This window comes from Lampetra planeri, chromosome 2, assembly GCF_965212315.1.
Source record: "Lampetra planeri chromosome 2, kcLamPlan1.2.h2, whole genome shotgun sequence".
Classification (NCBI taxonomy): Eukaryota; Metazoa; Chordata; class Hyperoartia; order Petromyzontiformes; family Petromyzontidae; genus Lampetra; species Lampetra planeri.
The window spans coordinates 28,330,407-28,352,157 of NC_136108.1; the positions used below are offsets into that span (position 1 = coordinate 28,330,407).

The following is a 21,751-nucleotide window of genomic DNA, read 5'->3' on the forward strand; positions in this document are numbered from 1 at the left end:
TCGAGCCTGGGTTGAATGTTATAATGGAAGTTAAGAATAGCGTTCAATAAGTGGATATTCAATGTCCCGTGAATAAAAAGGACTCCACTCGTGTAATTCCCTCCAAAGCATGGGGTTTTAGCCGGGTACATTTGCTGTGTTTTTTCTCTCTTTTTGTTCACAAAAGATATTTACAAGAGAAATAAACGGACCATTCCAAGAAGGAGTCTGCTGAAAATGCGTCTTGAGATTCAATGAAGCCTTCCTGTCGAAAATGACCATTGTATCGTTTTTTTTATCAATGTAATCATCACGAGTACAAAATGTACGTAACAGCAATAGCGTGACACTTGTGTTGAAGTAATTGAATGTTCCCATTGTTGGCCCCATATTGCTTTGCGTAAGACATGTTTTTAACCATGTGCATCTCAATGTGTTTAAACATTTTTAAATGCCATTATTTGATCCACAGAGAGAAGCTGGTAGCGTCAAAATATTGATTCTCATTACACGCGAGACGTCATTGGGAGTTTGAAGAGCTTGCGAATTGACTGTGTACCAGGGACGTGCGGTCAGGGGAGGCAGGGGAGGCAGAGCCTCACCTATCATACTCCAATGAAAATAGCTGTTACGAAAAGTAAAAAAAAAAGAATAATCCAATGAAATAAATATTAAGATTTTTCCACTGATCTGTGTTATAAATGTAATTTCTGTACGATTACAATCATTTTTGTAGTCAAAATCGCCAAATTTGCGGACCTCTGCTGCAAATGCAGGAAGAAACGAGAGGTGAGGCAGCGACGAGCTCAGCCTCCCCTCTGATTGCGCAACCCCTCATTAACTGGATGGAGTGCATGCAATACGCGCGTGCCTGTTACTATCTCAGTATGTCACCAATTCAATGTTTGTAGACCACTTAATTTCATGTCCTCGCCTTCCATACTCCAGGTAACTTATTTCACGTATGTGTATAAAGATATTTAGGCTCGCTGGTCTCGTCATGAAACTGCAATGAAAAGCACCAGGGGAGGCAGCTATCACATCTGCCTCACTGAAGGGGACGTGTCTAACACGCCCCCCTCGGCGAGGACACGCCCCCTCGGTGAGGCCACGCCCCCCAACGTGAGGCCACGCCCCCCTGACACTAGCCAGTGCCTCCCCAGTCAATGACCTCACCGCAATTACTGATGTGGACAATGCAGCACATAATACAACAACAGAGGGGGACGTAACGACGCGTATCTCTGAAGTCGCGTTCACTGGCCTTTTAACTTTGCCTACTGAGAAAAGCCTATTACAATTACATTTAATCTCCATCCAGCAAGCGAGATAACATGCCTTGTGTGTTGTAGCGCCCTCTTGAATGGATGAGAAGATAGAAAAATATCTGCAACGCACGGACAGCAAGATTGAGTGGAGCAGTCGGCTGGGGAAGTCCTTGTCACTTGCTCATGCGTTGTAAATTAGCCAGGTTACAAGTGTATATATATATTATATTTTTTACAGCCTCTGAAAACAGCTCAGATACGTGACCTCTCAGAATAATCGGCGGCTAATCTGGGAAAAGCGCTGGGGTGTTGTGCCCAACTCGACTACAGTTTTTGAGAATACATGTAAATTACAAAAAATATATAATTTAGAAATAATAATAAAACATTTCATATTCTTGGTTCTTTCGGTAAAGTCACGTAGAAGGTAAATAATAAAATATAAAACAATAAAATTCTCACGACGTTTCGGCTGCAATCCAAATTTTCTTGCTGTGGATTTCACACCTGATGATGATTGCTTGTGTTGCAGTCGAAACGTGAGAATGTTATTGTTTTATATTTTTATTATTTTATTATTTCTCTTCTAAGTCACGAAAGCTTTAAATCCAAATTTAAACATTTCATAGTTAAGGATACTTAAAGTGAGTGGCTAACTTGAGCCATTTCCTTACACTTTTTGGCATTTCAAATCAATTCGGGTAGGATTAATTCAAAGAGATTGGCCAATTCCAGCCACTCCCACGGAGTTGTCAATCGTTCTGTCTCGGACGCTAACAAGCCATAGTCACAATCTCATTTGCATAGGCAGAGGCTTCCACCCCAGGTCTCCTTGGCACTGCCCCCACCAACATTTAACTCACCAGCTGCCACTGCTCAGACTTGTAAAAATAACTACAACTTTCATGTATGTATGTTGGACTTCTTTCGCACCGTACAGTCAGTAGCCCAACCACATTAATAGGAGGCGCGGGGCAAGGACAACAGATGAAACACAAAAGACAGCAGTTATAAAGACACGAGTCGACACTGGATTATTGAAACGTGCACAACTCCAGTGGCTTTCTAACATCAGAAGGAAGAGCACTCCAGACGTCCGCAGAAGCGCATCCGAAAGCGCGCGATTATGCATTGACCACCGTCTGTGTTCGACGGCTCAGCCACCTGTGTAAATAATTCACGCCGGCACAATGGCAGTCGGGAATTGAAGAGAAACCAAACTATAGCTGCGATTGATAATTGATTTTTTACCCTTTTATCTGGCAACAAAACCTCGTAAAAAAAGATGTCAGTTTTGTTGACAGATAAAAGGGTAAAAAACCAATTATCATATTTTTTACTTGCAAATGAGGTACCAATGGTGTAAATGCTAACCCCGAACTCTCATACTCTGATGGTGCAGTGTCTTTGAGTTGTGCGCCTTTTGGCGTCATCTGGTCCAACCCATGTGAGACTAGGCTCTAAGGAAAGCTGTCTCGGCTGTGGACCAATCAACTTCAAGGACAGTGCATACATTATCAGAGTTATGTTTTTTGTTTGCATTATGACTGCAGGTATTGTGGTCTATGCAAATATGACTCCTCGTAAAAAAAAGGTGTCAGTTTTGTTGCCAGATAAAAGGGTAAAAAAACAATTATCATATTTTTTACTAGCAAATGAGGTACCAATGGTATCGCTGCGATTGATCAACGCTACCCAGTGCTTTGAAACATAAACACAACGCAACTGATAACAACAAGGACATCAACATGCCTTGAGTTAAATAAAACAATATGCAATTCACGATGATCGTACTAACACGCAGCTCTTTGTCAATCCACTGCTGGATGAAGCCCTCCCTTGCTTTTTGGTCACGTGTGTGTGTGTTGTTGCTGTTGTTTTACCATATTTAACCGCGTTGGTGAGTGCAGATTGGTGAAACGTTGGGATGTTTGGTCAGGTATATAGTGGATGTGTGGAGTGTTACGCAGACAGATGTAAACCAGTGGTTCTCAAACTGTTTAGGCTGCTGTACCCCCCCCCCCCCGCACCTTGTTGAATGTTGTTCCAACCGAGTAGCTCCCCCTTGCCCGACCCGACACGGTTCTGAGAAACAAATGTACGAATAATGAACGTCAGTATATTGTAACCCAATTGTCCATTTTGTGAGTCATCCTAACCAGCAAGTAACTTGCAAGCGATTAATAAAGAAGAATTCATCGGCCGCTCTGCTCGCAATGACGTCATTTGTTTCGTGCTCGAGGGTTAATCTTTGAAACGATCGATGAGTTTAGAAATGTATTTTATATCGTTCTAGGCTACCACATTCATTGCAATTTCATCGTAGTTATTTTATATTGGCAAATTCATACACGATTATTCAATAACGACTTTCGTGTACGATAAAATGTCGCAGAGTTGAACACGTAGCAGGCTTCCTCCACCAATATGATCCATAATCGATTTTTTGGGTTAGATCGCGTAACTATATAAATGTGTCGTTAAACCCGCCACCACCCGACACAGCCAACTAGTAAGGGTTGTCACGTAAACAGAACGTGCCAATTCGTCACTAGTACGCGACGAATTGGCATGTAGTACAGCACACCGGCGTGCTGTACTAGTACAATACACTATACACTACACTATACACTACACTATACTACTATACAATACACTACACACTAGTGCTGTACTAGTGACGAATTGGCACGTTCTGTTAACGTGACAACCCTTACTAGTTGGCTGTGTCGGGTGGTGGCGGGTTTAACGACACATTTATATATTTACGCGATCTAACCCACTAAAAAAACCCACCTCTATTGTGGAGAATTTCACACGTTTATAAATCACCCCCCCTGGGATATTGCCACGAACACCCATGGGGTCCACGTATCCCCCACCCCGGTTGACAACCACTGATGTAGGATGTCCGCGCCTCCGATTCGCGCGGCTGGCTACGTACGGTGCGAAAGAAGTTCCCACATGCTGTACTTGCGTCCGGTAGAGTCGCGATGTGGGTGGAGAATGACAGCTCGGATCCACTCCAGGGGTGGATCCAACGCACACTCAATTCCAGCGCAACATCGGCGTTCAGGAGGTAAAACAACAATAGTTTAGTTTAATTTGTATATTTTTAAGTGAATTTAACACGTAGGCTTTCGCGACCAATATTATTCATAATCAACGTTTTTGGGTTTCACGCTTCAACACACCGGTGGGCTAAATTAGTGAACTATTTGTCTTTTGTCAACGTGACACTTGTTTACTGATTGGCAGTGTCGGGTGGTGGAGGGTTACGACACATTTATAAATAACGCGATCTAAACCCAAAAACGTTCATTATGAATGTTTTTAAGTGATTCGTTTACCTTTCATATACTTTGCACTGCTATCGTGTTTGTTTTGCCAGTTGTTGTAACGCTCTGACCTAGTGGACATCCGTGAAAAAGAGCTTCATAGCTCCTCGGATTCCTCCAGGATGTAAATACACATTCTGATTCTGTGCACGCTCAAACTGGCGACGACGACGACTTCACAGTTTTGGTTGCGTTTGAAGTGGGAGGTGGGCGGGGGAGGAAGTTACCGTATAGCCGATCCCGGGATGAGATCGTTTCGAGGCACGATGCGAGAGTGAAGTTTGAGATTGTGGAGTGGATGGCAACGCTAAGGGCTGTGCGTCTTTCTTCCAGTGGCAGCTGATTATTGAGAAGGGCAGATGGCCATGGTTGCAAAACCCGTGGGACGCGACAGCCGACTCAAATGACACATTTCTAGGTCATCAGCTCGATGACACGGATTCGTTATGTTACACTCTATACTGTAGAATAATCCCACCTGATGACGGACGCTTGTGTTGCGCCCGAAACGTCGTGATTTATTGTATTTTATTTTTTATACCTACGTGACTTCACCGAAGAATATGAATAAACGTTTCGAATGTTAAATTCCACCACTGTCTCGTGGCCATCGATGGCGATGAACACGGCCCCGTGCTCTTTTTTAATATATCATACATATGTTGAGTAGTTGTTGAGTAGTAGACGGAGGTACTCGGAGACGGAGGTGAGTTAGGGGCTTCCGCCAGGGTTTATTAACACGTATCACTATCCCTGGTTCCCTCTTTGCCCCTTCCACTATCCCCGTTCCTCCAGTGACCCCGCTTACGTCACGGGGTCTCCATTAAATACCCTAGGAGGGGTGACGTCACGTGCACTGCCCAGCGCGTGCGACCCCACGTCCCGTGATGTCACCGCACCGGACAGCGCACGCGACTTCACCACTCTCCTCTACACATATAACAATAATTATCATTATTTGAGTCCATTTTGGGGTTATCATAGGCCATCAATAATTACACACAGCAATACCGTAGCTAGTCGCGAGCACGACTTTTGGGGGCAGGCAGAGAGTTAAACACACAATTATTAAATATTATGCGAACAATACAATGCGATAAGAAAATATATGCTTCATTTTTTTTTATTCAGATGAAAGTGTAACGTCAGTCGGACCATCACTGAAAGCACGTGCTTAGAAATACATGACGATCAGTATTTCTAAGCACTCCACTGCTATATTTTCCTCCTTAGCAGTCATAACAAAGGTTTTTTGGTTTAATCACATAAATGTGTTATTTAACTCACCACCACATGGCACAGCCGATTTGTAAGGTTTGTCACGGTAACAAAACATGGCCAATGAATTATTTACTGCAGGACATCGGGTGTGATGGCGAGTAAACCCACAACATTTACAATTATATTTTTGATTTTTTTCGCTGGCGATAAACAACCAGCTCCATCAGGTGAATTGCCAAAATTTGGGTGGTCTAACGACACATTCATATTTAAGCGAATCAACCCAACCCCACCCCCCCCACCCCCAAAAAAACATTTATTACGAATAAATATTGGTCGCTAAAGCCTACGTGTTAATTCTCCTTGGCAGTGTTTCCACCCTTGTGGAAGAGCTCCATGTGCCAGGTGCATTGACGACGAGAGACACGTCAAGTACGGCGTTGACTCGGCCACCTAGCGCTGGTCTTCCCGACAGACCTGTTCTTCACCTGAGGACGGCTTGCTTGCGTTGTGGCCGAAACGTCGTGAGAATTATTTTATAATGTTTTATTTTATTATTTCCCTTCTACGTGACTTTACCGAAAGAACCAAGAAGATGAATCCCTGCAGTCACGAAAGCTTTAAATCGAGATTATTATCTATTCTTACTATTACACTGGTCTGCAATTTTTTAGACGTCGGTCTGCTTCAGAGATAAAATGTGCTGTTTGCTATGAATTTTTACGTGCTGATTTCAAGTATCACAATTAAAACTGATTGGCTACTGTTCCCAAGATATTTATTTTTACATTTTACATCTATGAATATTGTTTAGATAGTAGAGTTTTACTCATAAATTGTAAACCTAGGTCTATAATAATAATTATTATTTTACCAGTTAAGGCCTACTGAGCTCTGAAGTACTTTTTTGAGTAGCGACCTGGCCACAAATGATAGCTCAACGAACAGGCTTATCACGTGTAAATGTATAGCAGTCAAATTGTCTAAATGCATGTTTATAAATGTTGAGGGGAAAATTGGAGGACCCGGAAAAAATCCACACGACCACGGCAAGAACATGCAAACTTTAAATATACAGGTGTCAGAGTCGGAATCAAACCCACGACCTCCTGGATACGAGGCAAGGGAATGAACACATTGCTACCTTGGCACCCCAACAAATCTAGGATGCAGTTATTTTACCAATCACTCTGTCGTGCCACCGCCTTAGCTTTTTGTGTGACCCGTTTAAACCAGGTCGTGCTATAAGGTTGAAGTGACTGTGAAACAATGTCATCAGGTGCCTGAAATACATGTGGTGGGGGAGGAGGGAGTTTATGTTTAATACACATGGTTGACAAAAGAGAGTCTTGCGAGCAGAACAAATGTATTTGAGTCTCATTTGTATGTCTTCAAAGTGTCCCTGATCATATTGATGAGTCTATTTCACCAGCAATGCACTCACTTTAAGGACCCACAATATCTGGGAAATTACCAGTTGTCATCATTGGAAGATGCATAGATATATGTTTAGATAACATCAGCTCAATTGCTTCCTGGGAAACACTCAGAGTGAAAAAGCATTGTCATCCCCTGCCAAGGGGACATTTTGTCCTCCTATTGAAATTCTAAAGCATGAGATGTTACAATTGAGCAGAAAAAAAACTATATATTGCCACTGATACAAAAAAAAAACCCGATGATCGATAATGAGGCTTTTGCGCAAGGATGGGGGAGTTATAGATTTGTAGACACTGGAGCCCAGCTTTTGAAATGACTACAGAAGGTCCAATTCTTCATACCTGTTATCATTATTATTATTATTGCTGCCTTGCGATTCATACAGTGAGTGTTTCAAGCTACGGCCAACAGCGAACAGCACCGCAAACCTTGGCAAAACATTCCGCGAGCAAATGCTCTCTCTCCAAGGCAATTGTGTAAAATGAATTCAACAATGCGTGGCAAAAACATTGTGCCACACTTTTAAAAGGAAAAAATTAACCCGTAAAAACAAAGTTTTTCACTATAAATCCTTTATATGCGTGGCATCGGTTCTATTTTATTATTCATTTATGTTTTTCTTGAGTAAGAGTTTCATTTTTATCACATTGGTATTTTAAATTAAATATGAAAAAAAAAATCCTAAAAAGTGGAAAATTTTGGAAAAAAATTTTCACGAAAATAAATTGTCACGCACAACGAGTCTGTGTGCAAAATGTCAGCTCGATTTGATCACGGGAAGTGGGTTAAAAAACGACCGAAATATTTGCACGGTCGTAAGCGCGCAAGCAAGCAAGTGAACTTAATATAAAGGATTTAAAAAGAAGGAAAAAAATACTCCGAGGAAGCATTAAATGCCTCATAATATAACCCTAATTCTGATTACAGTTACACGGCCACATTGTTCAGATTATATTTGCAAATAATATATTTGCAAATAATCACGGGCATGCGCATAGGTTATTGTATCATAGAACGTTCAGCTTACTGAACTCACATCTGGTTCTTAACAGGCACTGGTAAATATAATTTTGGGCATATAAGAAAACACACACTCTGTCTACAACTCCCTTGACTGTGGTACAAGGATAATCTAATCAACATGATATTTTGAATATAACATGCATCAATCGTGTCTCTGCGAATGAGGCTATACGAGTATAGTATTCAATGTTTTAAATATTTACATGCATGTAACAAAAATCTTTCGAGCAAGCATTTGATTTCTGCACACTTGTTCTGTAGTTAGAGCAATTTTTGCTGTTACAAAAGCGATATGAAAATAGTATTCAGAGCATTTAATTCCTCGCACACCACAGAGCATTTTTGATAGCCACTTTTAAAAGCGACGTTGAGTCTGTGCCTCATCTGGGTTCTTGCTTTGTTACAAAAAAGAACAATACAAAAAATAAGCGACGTGTGTACACGCTATTCCAACGAAGAGCGGTGTTGCAACCTGCATATAATTTTTATATATATATTAATTTATTGATGAGGAAATTCAGTTTGTACGTACATATGTCACATGCTGATAAAAAAAATGTCATATCGAAAAGTCCGGGATCGTTCTTTTGTAATCATCTTCAAGATGTGAATTATGTGTCCAAGAAAAAGAAATAAATAAATATATTTTTTAGGTGTCAATGTTTACAGTAATTAGAAGCACCAGATAGAGAATACATAGGTACCGATTATGTGTTAACATTGCGTGCTATAAAATAGTTCAATATATGCAAAAACTGTTAAGTTACAGTTGACTCGTCATATTCCAGAATGTACACGCTCAGCCCGTTTTAGTCGATAAACTGCTCGTTGAGGGCATCTCCCATGGTTTGAGGGCCGCGAGGGATACTTCATGAACCACGGTCACCAGTGCAAGCTGAGGGTGGGAGGAGCGGAGAGAACAATGGAATTTACGGCACTGCCCTCTACTGCCCGTGACGCCTTCTGCACCACTCTCTTGTGCATGGTGGGTGTCCAAACAACGTTTCGGCATTCCGGGGTGCTTTGGTCATCGGCCATATCTTGACAGATAAAGGTCAACCTGCAGCCTCGGGCCTTCATTAGAGTGCATCTCTAAATAGTATTTGGCATACTCGTCCAGGCTCGCCAGATGTCTTAGGCCCGGTGGGAGTAGCTACACTTAACCCCATCACGCGCGATCTGCCGATCGTCTAAATGTGGCGTATTCATAGATATTGCTGGGTGCGCAGGCTACACGTGTGGTGCTTGGAGTTGGTGGTGCCTGCCCGTAATCCCAGGATGATCTATTGTTGACACATTATGTCCTTCTAGATTTGAAGCTTTCGTGACTGCAAGGATTCATACTCTTAGTTTTTTCGGTAAAGTCACGTAGATAAAAAATGAAATTAAAATTAATAAAAATAAAATAATAAAATTCACGACGTTTCGGAGGCAACACAAGTCTCCGTCATAAGGTGGGACCGTCATAGCCAGATTTGCTGTATCAAGTGATATCAAGTGATACAGCAAATCTGGCTGTGACGGTCCCACCTGATGACGGAGACTTGTGTTGCCTCCGAAACGTCGTGAATTTTATTATTTTATTTTTATTAATTTTAATTTCATTTTTTATCTACGTGACTTTACCGAAAAAACTAAGAGTATACATTATGTCCTGCTGACACACACTACTGGTTTGGCTGGGAAACAAATCCAGGTGGCTGGGATGATATGGAATTAAGGAGAGAACGATTCAGTGATTTGACGAACTGTTGTGATTCCGGATTGCAATTTAAATAGATTCAATAATTAAATCGTTTAAATAATAAACCATGCGATTGAATGCAGCGCCTTGAGTGGCCGCAAGCGATTACGTGAGTCCATTATGTAACAACGAATAAAAAAAATGAGCATACGTGTGACGTGATGCATGTACCTAGAGATTAAGAACTGATATCAATCAATGATTAAATGCACCGTTCCACCCTTATGTAAAAGCATAGTGCAGTGCACTCACCACGATGCCACCACTTCCCACGATTGTCTTTGTTTCTCAAATATGCACAAGTGTACACACACACACAGAAACATGATAAAGAACCACATCCGGATTCGTTCACTCCCACTCGATTAGAATGAGACAATAAAACATTGATATTCATGCAGGGGCTTAACATTGTACGAATCACTGCGCGGTCGCTTTTGGCGATTAATGTATTTCTTAAAATGTGAAAGAGCTTCGGCCAAATAATGAACAACCTCATTTAGCAAATATATTGTCGGTGAAAAGTTGTTCATTCTGGTGTGTGTCGTATATCAGCTCACTCTTGACGTATTGCGGTGGGTACATATCCGCAGTGGAACAAACCCAGGCTGTCACGCATCGTTCCAAAGTGTAAAAAATAAACTTTAATGAAATTGTAGAATCGCTGCTCCATTATCCGCACGCCAAAAAGACTGCAGGATGTTGGGTGTCCAGAGACTTTCCATCTGCGCAAGGGTTCAGTGGAGAGATGTATGAATAAAAGATGGAGTTGTTAGAAGTGAGAAATTAAGGTGAACTAAATATCCCAACTGAGGCTGAAGCGTTAGTGAATCGTTAAATGTCAGTGGGACAATCTACACATGGGCATTCGCTTGTACACAAATGCAAAGTCGATAGCTGAACACGTGTTCTGGGCAGAGCTGGCATGCGGTCTTTGTGAAACCTGCAACTGTTGGCTGCCTCAGTAATAACAGAGGCCCCTAGATACACGAACCTCGACGTGATAGGATCATTCACATGTATACAGGTGCTTTCAATCGGCCCTGATTAAGCTCTGATTATGCATATGTACGTATGTTGAACTTCTTTTGCACGGTACATAGCCAACAGTGCGAATTGGAAGTGCGGGTGAAGGGCAACACATTAAACACCAAATAAATGTAAATTTGAAAGTGCATAGCTCCAGTGGCTTCCTAATATCGGAAGGAAGAGCGTTCCAGACGTCCCCAGAATCGCATCTGAAAGCGCGTGATGCAGTGGCCGTCTTTGTTGGATGGCTAGCCAAAAGCGCTACGAGGGTGACCGGAGTTCCCGTGAATGATGTATGCTCCTACATCAGTTGACTACAAATCATAAATCCATCAGTTCAAGCACTGGCCAGAGTTGGCTCCGCATATTATTTTAGTGGGTGCTATTTGCTGCGATACCCAGAAATGCAAAAAGTAGTTAACAGTCTCGACCGTGCCGATAATACCACAAATGGCAAAAACAACCCAGATTCGGTGCCAAAGCTAGCGCCACTCTCCACGTCTGATTGTTCTCTCCAACGTTGACTTATCATACTCGGTTACCCATTTTAGACAGAGTAAACCTAGGGGAGGCCCTATCCAGGTGTAGCAGCTACACCAATTGTCAGCAGCTTGCATGACCAGGCTCTCACCACTACACAACTGTCACCCACAACATACATATGCATACATGTCGTGAGCTACATATGAATTGACCAGATAAATTCCCCAGAGGTGCAAATATTGAACGCCAGGCAGCGAACAATGTTAACATCCATTCCTTGGGTTTGAGTTTTAGCATAAGCTAAAATACAGCCCCGAGCACTTTACATTTAACAGATAACAGCCGATATAAAATGGGGCCGTGAAATAGAAAAATTGGACATGTAGCACTGTGAAATTACCCGATATAATACATTCTGTAAACTAGGCCATCAAGGTATGCAAAACATGTCAGCACCGCACACCGACTGCCTCATAGATAATCATTCGGAAACCTTTAATACGAAAGTCTATTGCAATTTAAATTATTCATTTGGACGTCATGAGTGCATTTGATCCTTAAGAACTTCACTTTGTCAAATAGAAAAACATGCTGCGTGTACACACAGCCACGTTTAACCTTTAGTAAACATTTTTTTTTATCATCAGCCATTATAAATCTACAGCTGGACGAAGACCTCCCCAAGCCGTCACCACCTGTCATGATCCTGTGATCTAATAATCCACTTGCCGCTGCACACACGCTCATGTTATTCCACCTCCTAGGTGGATTTCATCTCCGACTCATTCCATCCCTTGTGGCTGCCACGTCATCATTACTTTTGACCATCGGCCATCATCTCTGATAGCGACGTGTTCTACTCAAATCCCACTTATTTGTCTTAACAGTTTGAATTATCAACCCAAGTATAGTCTCTCATCCACACGTTACTCTTTCTGTCTCTAAATGTAATCCCAAGTCCCCCAATCTTATTCATGATTTTTAGGGCATTTTTATTTTTTGTAACTTTGTTGTTATATGACCATGTTTCTGAACCAATATGTCCTATAACAGCGAGCACAACGCTTTATTCTCCGGGCACACTGGTCCGTTACATTACGCAATCAGGTTAATCTTTCTAAAAGCAATCAAAACCTGCTCTCGCTCACCTCATTGTTTCATCATTTTGATTCGGGTCCACTCTTGCCATAGTTACACATCTTCTGATGTGGTTTTCAGTTGTGTCTCTCTAACAGATATCTCCAATTGTTGAGCAAACCTGTTGTGCATGGACATTGTTTTGCGCATATGTATCCTTTGCAGCCTACACTTATTAAGTTTGTCTAATATTTCCTGCAGTTCATTCCTATTGGTCGATATAAATGATGGTATCATCAGCACAGCTGAGACGGCGAATGTTTTTTTCTTCTTCTCATGAATATGCATGCCTTTGTTTCTCCTATTCAGTTTTCCAAAAATATGTTTCTTTAAAAAACAAATTATCTGGCCTAAAGTGAACAAAATATTTAAGGCTCCAAAACCCATTGCGTGCGTAGGTGTAAATTATATCATTTCACCAAATCCCATGGTTCCACAGGTATGTGGCAGTTTCTTAACCGAGACCGAACGGCAGGTTTGCTTTAGTATTAATCCAGCCTTGGTCTCTGTCACTGTAGACTTTCTCGACCTGCGTGCGAACGTATATTACAAAGACGTGCATTAGCAACGGAGGATTAATTCCCAATCAAGGTATTCTACAACAAAATGATGTTTTCTATGCACTTGGATGATAAACTCAACAGTTGCAATATTTAAATCTCTGTTTTCTTTATTCGAGTACAGTACTGAACTGATTGCACGTGCTTTAAATACATAAGAATGCAGGTTTCCTCGCTTTAATGTGGGTTCGGTTTGTGCGATTTCACATGTATGAAACTAACCTATATCTACCCAAAACTCGCTTTATGCGGTGCATATGTGGCTATCGGACGTGGGACAGCATTGTGTGTGTACTGGGTGCGCGACTCTGCAGGCTTTGTGCTTTTTTTGGAACGCATTTCACTACTACTGCATAAAGCGAGGGGATCCAGCAGTCATGGTACTGTGGTACAGTAAAATAGTTGTCATAACAACAACATTCTTTATTTACTTCGGAAAGCCTCACAGTCTCAAGATATCACCAGGAGGGTCCTGCATTTGGATGCATGGTGAATACTTGCGTACGAGTGATAGGCATGTGGAATGACACGATGTATGTACTATGCATGTTGAACTTCTTTCGTACACTAGAGTACCCAGAGAAAGTAAGTCTCAAAGCCCCGCACAGATGGAATATCATAATTTCTGTGCTGTTGAGTTTTTTTCCCCTTCCCTCGGCACCTCCGATTAGCAGAGTTGGCTACGTACGGTGCAAAAGAATTCCACCATACATGCATTGGCCACTTTGCCGAACGCGTCTGAAAAACCCTGGTGTCGTCCAGGGAGTCCTCCCATCCACGTTCCAATCCCCACATCCTAATCTGCGGACGTGTCGAGATGAGATGCATTCGGGGGCGATTCTTTCGCTGGCTTTGTTCACATCCAGGCAAAAGCACATTGAGATACGCCTTTTGCACGCGAGATCTCTGGGAAAAAAAAACATAACCGGGGAAATAGATCACCAGCGTTGTCACACTGGTTTTGCGTGTCATCCTTGGGAGCCTGACTGAAAGTCAAAAGCGTTGCCACCGACAGGGCCCGTTAGAGAAGAAGCGGAAGAGAACGCTCGACTATGGGAACCTCGAGTTTGCTGTAAACCGGCGCCCCAGCAGCTGCAACACAAACCGGGAGCAATCTTTATATTCATAACCGCCGTGCTCAAGCGACGGTAACCGTGGTTCTTTTGTGGAAAAGCCTCACCGAGGCCCCCGGAGCCTTTTCAAGGAAGGCTCCTCCATTAGAGGATGTTCGGCCAATGCACAATTATGAGCTTTTTGCATGTAGGGAGGAAACCGGAGGAACCAAATAATACCCATGCACACAAGGGGATAACAGGCCAAGCTCCACTCATATGGATTCAACAATTAACGCTTTTTGCACTGTTATCTGCTGGCCATGTCACAGCCCCAGTGGCTTTAGGAGGTGAACACATTTGCAATGATCCACCAACACTCACTTCCCGAATGCTGACTAACAGACGTGGGCCGTGGCTCTATCTCAGTTGGCACAGGCACCGCTAAAAAGAGGCCCTTGCCAAATTGAGTGCCTTTCTGAATAAAAAAAAAATGTTAATAAATACGGTACGCAAAATCACTCACGCAGCCGTGTAAAAATGGCATGGGCGAGCGGCTTCCTGCTCACGAATCGCGTTGCATGCTCATTAATGAATCCTCATGCAAGACGGCAACAATTACTCCTCTAAACGCCGCTTTGAAAAATCTATCTACTACACAATGTGGTTGATATGATCAATTACAATCGGTCTTTGGGGGGGGGGGAGTCGGAGGCAATTGCATCAATGCCGTATCTGTACTGCCCGTCAGGCTGCCCCTCTCGCTCACACATTGTCTTGTTGTTGTTGCCCTTGCTCACCATTACGGCTAGAAAGCACGGCCCCTTGAAGCAGTCACGTTTCAATGCAAACCTCACATTTTCTCCATGCTCCCCCTCCCACCACCACCACCTCCCCCCAACTAATGGTTGGAGTTGCGTGCTCATTGGCACTCGCCACAGTGGACAGTCCGTGTGTTTACCTACCAGCACCAAGGAACAACACTCGCGACATACGCGGTAGTTTCCCCACACCCCGCACTAAAAAAATAAAATAAGCGATTAGCCTACGGTGAAAACCCGAGTGAACGGGGACATCGCGACACTCGTTTGATCCGTAAAACGTGAACACAAAAACGAAGGCAAGGGGGAGAGGCCCTGTGAGCAAGCCTGTGCTAATATTAATTTTACAAAAGACATCAGTTGCAAGCGGCTCTCTTTTGTCCAAGACCGCTCGTGCTCTTATTTTAAATTGTGCTCGCGCGTTTTCGCTCGCTCGCTGGCGCGCGCGCGTGCGTGCGAAGTGAGCGTGAACATTACCAAACGTGTGCCTGGGAACAACATTTTTTTTTATTCCTTCGGCAAAAAGCGCACGCGGTAAAACAACAAAGAGGCAAGTGCCCGAGGGGAGGAGGGAAGTGGAGAACTCTTGGAGCAAGGAGGGATTTGCGCCCTTTGCTCGTGCGAGGTGCGCACGCTTTACCACCTCCGTCGCCACACCGGTCATTTCTCTCATCGGTCTCCACTAATGGCGTGTCTTGTCCCAATTCTCATTCAGATGCCAAAAAAACCCAACAACAACAATAATTTTAACCCATTGTAAATGCAAAGAATGAAAAGGTTCGTGTTTTTGACATGACGCGGAGAGGTTTCTTATATGGTTGGAAAGGCTCCGTAATCATTTGATTGCTTTGCCCACTTTGTGGTCTACAAAGGCGGACTCGTGATATTAAGTTTAAAACCACATACACATATAGCCAGTCGCCTTAAATGCTGTGAATAAAAAAACCCGTCATATATGGTAGTAGAATAAAAAATAATATCTTAACACTTCAAATTTTATATGACAAGCACTGTAATAAGAAAAATGCAGCCACTTTCGTTTTAACGAGGGGGATTTATACCAATTTGGCACTTATGTCGAGCAAAAAATATGTATTATATGGTTTTCACAATGTTAAAGTCCAGATTAAATTAAATGTATTACATATACTGCATATCCATGTACTTGCACAACTAATCAAACAATTAAAATACTTAACTGGAAACGTGCTCATAAACGTGAAAATAAATGTCTCGCCTCGCTGTGTGCTGCGTTGCAACACTATCTGAGTAGATAACCTCGCATTCAATAAACCTTCAGAGCCAGGGTGAACACCCGACTCCAAACGTATTTTATGGATTGAACGAGGTAAAACTGATGGAAAAACACAGCACAAATACAGCATCTGTTAATACTTGGAAATATCAATACAATGAATGAACACTACAGCAGCATAACTTTGTCTTAGATAACATGAAACTCAACAATGGATCCTGGATGGACCAGGCACCTACATTAGTACTGAATAGCTATACAATAGAATAAGCTACTGTGTTAAATAAGGGCACATAGTGTAATCACCATACTGCAGCCTAAATGTACAGCACTGCACATAACACTGAACTGTGGATTTCGTCATCCTTGCTCTCAAGATCGCAATAAAGTTACATGGGTACAAGTCTGACTCGACTTATTCAATTACAAGTAATATTCACAATAAGGTAAGTGGCATGCTTCGTTGTTAACTAGGCCTCATATTTATCATAACAATTTAACAGCATTATAAACGCATTTACAGCATTATAACGGCCGTTCTAACATAACAGCATTCCCAGTATTATAAGCACATAAACGAACTTACAGACAATGCTTCTTAAAGTCCCACAATTAACAGATGCACCTGTCTTCACTGAGACGCTAGTTGTGCCTCCATTTTGTACTCTGTGTAATGGCTGATACCTTGCCGCATGGCTCAGAGGATGTCAAATTGTAACTTCCTGGTCACGTGACCAAACTCAACATCCAAACAGGAAATTCCTGTGTACACACACCCCCACACCTGCCGTGGGACAGAACAATCAAACATTGCTATTTCAACACAAATAACGTTACGACGGCCACACGTACATAACGTTATAAAAACGTTATTATAACGTAAAAATCACGATCACACACAAACATCCTGTAATGGTGGAGCCCTCCAATTACTTCGTTGATTATTGCTGAAGGGCTGGTGTTAGGATTAGAGGGAGCCGACGAGATATCTTGGTCCGACTCTTCCACGCTGGGGACGAACGTTTTGGAAGGAGGTAGGGGTACCCACACTTTACCCCACCACGTGCAACCTGACCACTGGAAACCCAGAAACAGCACAGGCAACAGCAGCACAGCTCAGGTTCACGTCCTCATACGGAGCAATATTTAGCTGTTTTTATATTACCAGGTAAGGCCCACTGAGTTATATTGCTCTTCTTCAGAAGCGACCTGGCCATCACAAATGATGACTCAACCAAGTGGAAATTTATAGCCGCCAAAATACTCTGAACGCACGTCGATTTTAAATGTGGGAAGCAAAAAGCAGAGGACCCAGAGAAAAATCCACGCGACCAAGGGGAGAACACACAGAAGGCATCAAGGGTTGGGATCTAAGACACGACATCCTGTATACCAGGCGAGGCAGTTATCATCTTGCCAACACGGCGCCCTCTGGCTCTGTGTATGGCTCCGTATGCTCGGCATGTCCCATACTTTAGTGCCTTCCTCTGCTTTAATTGTTTTTAATTTGTAACATTTGTGACCCAGGTCACCCGTGAAAACGAGACTCATATCAAGGCCTCTTGAGTTAGCACCTGGTCAAACAAATGGTTAGCAAGCTATCTAATAAAATAGTGGAGCATTATGATTAATATAGACTTCAGTCCATCACACCACGTAACAATGTTATAGTCCATCAGATTGTATCGGATTTCCACAAAAACTTTAACACAGTAAACTGTGTCGATTAAATATTTATCGCATGTGTAATTATCTTTGGACGTGCATGTTTTATACAAACGCTGCCGAAAAGTTCAACTTAGCAAGTAACGTCACAGCATGGATCTTGTTTTCACGCTGGCCCCATGAGATAATGACTGGTTCCATGGTCATCCTGAGTACAAGAATATTGCGTGAAAGGATTCCCATACTTGTCTACCCATACCCGTATTCTTGTACATGCGGCGTACAGCCGTTTCAATACGGGCAAAACATTTGTTTTTGTCTATTTGTTTGTGTAGTTCACGATTAACACACCCTGAGAAAACCAGAAAACCTGTTCGCGTTTTGCGTTCTCTGGTTTAACACTGGTGAGACAAGGCCAATCAGTTTCAAATGAAATGCATACATTATCAGGGAATGTCTGTTTGCATGTTTTGCCACAAGTACGTGTGGTGAATGCAGACTTGGTGCCTTGCGAAAGGGATCTATTTGGTGTTAGAACATCTGAACACCTGGTTTATTGCCAGAAACGGTCAAACCTATTCTTATTTTTCATCAGAGGGCCCAGTTATGGAACTAAACTGAGCGGGCTGCCAGAGCAAGACTGCCAATGGGGACTTAGGATCACTGGCCTGGCTCTTTGCCAGCACGGTTCCAATTTCATCATGGAAATGAGTTAACAGACTGGAGGCAAGGACTGTTATGTTAGTGAGCACCTATTAAAGCCAACACAGCACATGAGGGTGGAGGTGTGACCAGCACTCAGCCCAGCAGTGGTATATCCTCAGTTCTGATTTTCAAAGATATTAACAGTTGTCTATTTTTAGGCTGATGGGACCTAGATGACTAGCGGTTACGTTCAGGAATCACTTGCCGCTAATGTAGTGTATTGTAATAAAACACACGCCTGTTTGTATCGAAGTGCATGAACCGCTGCTCCAATACTTACATACACAAACAAGTCAAGCACCCCCTGCATAGCGTTGTCAGCTGTATTGAGGCAAATTGTTAACGAGCACCTATTCGAAATAGCACGACACATGAGGAGTGGTGTGGCTAGCACCACGCACAGCCACCTTTGTCTCCCCATTGCAGTTATTGACCAGCAACTCCAGGTTCTCATTTAGGGCTGTCAGTCTAGGGGAGGCCAAGGAACGCTTTGAGTTCTCTCAATGATATCATGGCCAGGAATCAAATACAGGTCGACAGATTTGAATTACCACTGCATCACCGCCCACCACACATAGACATACAGAAACAAAGATCCCCGTAGAGACATAACAGACTTTTGGGGCGAGTGCTGTCAGCAAACCCCTATAAAGGCCGGAATGGCACACGAGGGGATGGTTGGCCAGCACCACTCAATTTGTCTCCGTAGCGGTGCTTTTGCACATTGCGCCAGGTACTCATTTAAGTCTGAGTCCACCTAGGGAGGCCCAGGACCGGCTCAGATAATCGTCACTGGTATTGGCTGCAAGTGGGAATTGAACTCGATTCGCCAGGCTCGTAGCATAGCACTCCAACCGCTACCCCACGCCAAACATAAACAGACAGTTGGGGCAAGTGCTGTTAGCGAGCATCTATGAAGGCCGTCACGGCCTTCACACACACGCAAGGTCACACACACACAAAATAAAAAATTAGACATCTACCGCCTGCAAAGAAAATTGAAACAATAAAAAAAAGATGACATTTTAGGAATAGTAAAAATTTGCACATTTTCACCTGCTGGTAGAACGTGATGCAAACGGGGGGGACCCAAAATAGACAGAAAGAACACTGAGCAGGAGCACATTTAGAGTACTGACAAAAAAAAATCTATTTATTTTGTCCGTGGCTCCCACAGAATTCTTAATCAAACACCAGGGTGTAGATGGTGGGACATTTTGCATGAAAATCATTTATGTTGCTGCTCGGTCGGTAAAATAAATGCATGTCTTTATTTAATACCTGAATAGTGTGCCAGTGTATATGAGAGTCGGAGTTTTTTTTATTGTACATGTTATCGTTGTGTTCTTCTTGTGCTGCAGTTGTCCAACTTAAAGAGCACAGACAGTGCTGGTCATAAGGTCGGAACAAATGTTGCCCAGTAGCAAGGGCCCTAATGAACCGGCTTGCCTGGAGTTGACAGTTCAATTTCTTCCACTGGACATTATATTTATACATGTGCAGTGTAGTAATGCATGCGCAGCTGATGAGAGGCACGTGTGTAATGGAGTGACGGACGCGCAGCTGAGGATAGGCGTCTGTGTGTGGGCTGTGGGTTGGCTGTCGATGTACTTAAAACAAAATCAGCAGACTACCTGCTGGATTATTCTTTGGTTCTTTTCGGTTAAGTCACGTCTAAAAATAAAATAATAAATTAAAATAACATATTACGACGTTTCGATTGCAACACAAGCAATCATCATCAGGTATAAAAGAAATAGCAACAAAAAATCTAACTAGAAAACAACACGTAATCAACCAGGCTATGCGTTAATTGTGTGTTAACCGACTCTCTGTGTTGTATTACATCACATTTCGATATTTTGCTGGGTTATTTAATTTTCGTGTGCCTGTCTCCTAGTTTTCAATTTTGCGTGCGCGTTCCACATTGTCATCTTACTTGCAGCAGCAGCAGTACGTTGGCGTACACTCATTGATATGCTAATTCTCTCTGCCCCCTCCCTCTCTCCGTTCTCGCCCCCCCTCTCTATATTTAAGGGACCGTCATAGAGACAACCCCTCTCTTTGTGCCGATGTGTGTCCTCTCTCTGTGTGCCGTTGTGATGTCTGTCTACCTGCTGGATCTCCTCACCGTTTCGAAGAACAAATGTGACCTAAGGTCTTTGCTCATTTACCAGCTTCACATTCCTTATTGCCGTACAAATACTGGAGGAAGGGCCCTTGCTATTGATGCCCCCAGGGTCTGGAATGCTATTGCCAATAAACTGCAACTTGGATCACTACCTGTGAGATCTTCACTCAAAACTGATCTAGAGGAGTTGTGCACCCCTAGCTGCAACTGCTATTCAGAATGGCCTGAAATCAAATGTATCATTCCGGATGACCACTGCAAAGTATGGTCTTGAGTTTTGATTATAATGTGCTGATCATTAAAGATGTATTGGAAATTTTATATTCTGCTAATGATATTCCAGCTGTTATGAAGTGACTCATGCAGCCAACTATGGCTGCAAAGTTTGGTCGTACATGTTATATATATATCGGTTATTGTTAAATTTCAATTACAGTTCCTATGATCACTGTTACATTGTTTTTATAGCTTTATTTTGGTGATTTTTTAAAGTTTTGGTTTAGCCATGTTTGTTTTTTGTAGTACAGAGTTAGCCTGATAACTTTAATCTACATTGTCTTATGGTTGTTATTGTTTGACTTGCATCCCTTTGGGATTTTTTGCACACAGCGTTGAAACACGGTGTTTTTTTCTGGAAGACTTTGCTGTTTTTTCCAGGATTTTTCTGTTGCGTGTAGTCACTTTAAGATGTGTCTTGTTCATGTTTTTGTTTTGTTGCGGTTGCACCTGAATCAAGAGCCGCATTGCTCACAGGGTTATACCTAATAAAATAAACTGAAACTGAGGTCCTGAAAGGTGGGCGGGGTCTAGCTGGGGGAATAAAAGCCGGCGCGTGGGAACGCACGGGGTAATGCTTTTGTCCTGAGCAGGTGTGGGTGGTGTAGGAGAGAGTAGGGGTAG

At 42.7% G+C, this 21,751-nt stretch overlaps 1 protein-coding gene across 1 annotated transcript in view; it reads right to left on the bottom strand.

Moving 5' to 3' along the window:
• The window catches only part of LOC144730876 (adhesion G protein-coupled receptor B3-like), a 196,335-nt gene extending 179,310 nt beyond the window's left edge, over positions 1–17,025 (bottom strand). The window contains exon 1 of the mRNA XM_078611678.1: positions 16,937–17,025. The gene's annotated coding sequence lies outside the window, so the exon portion shown is untranslated. The remainder of the gene's footprint in view (positions 1–16,936) is intronic.
• Positions 17,026–21,751: the final 4,726 nt, after the last annotated feature.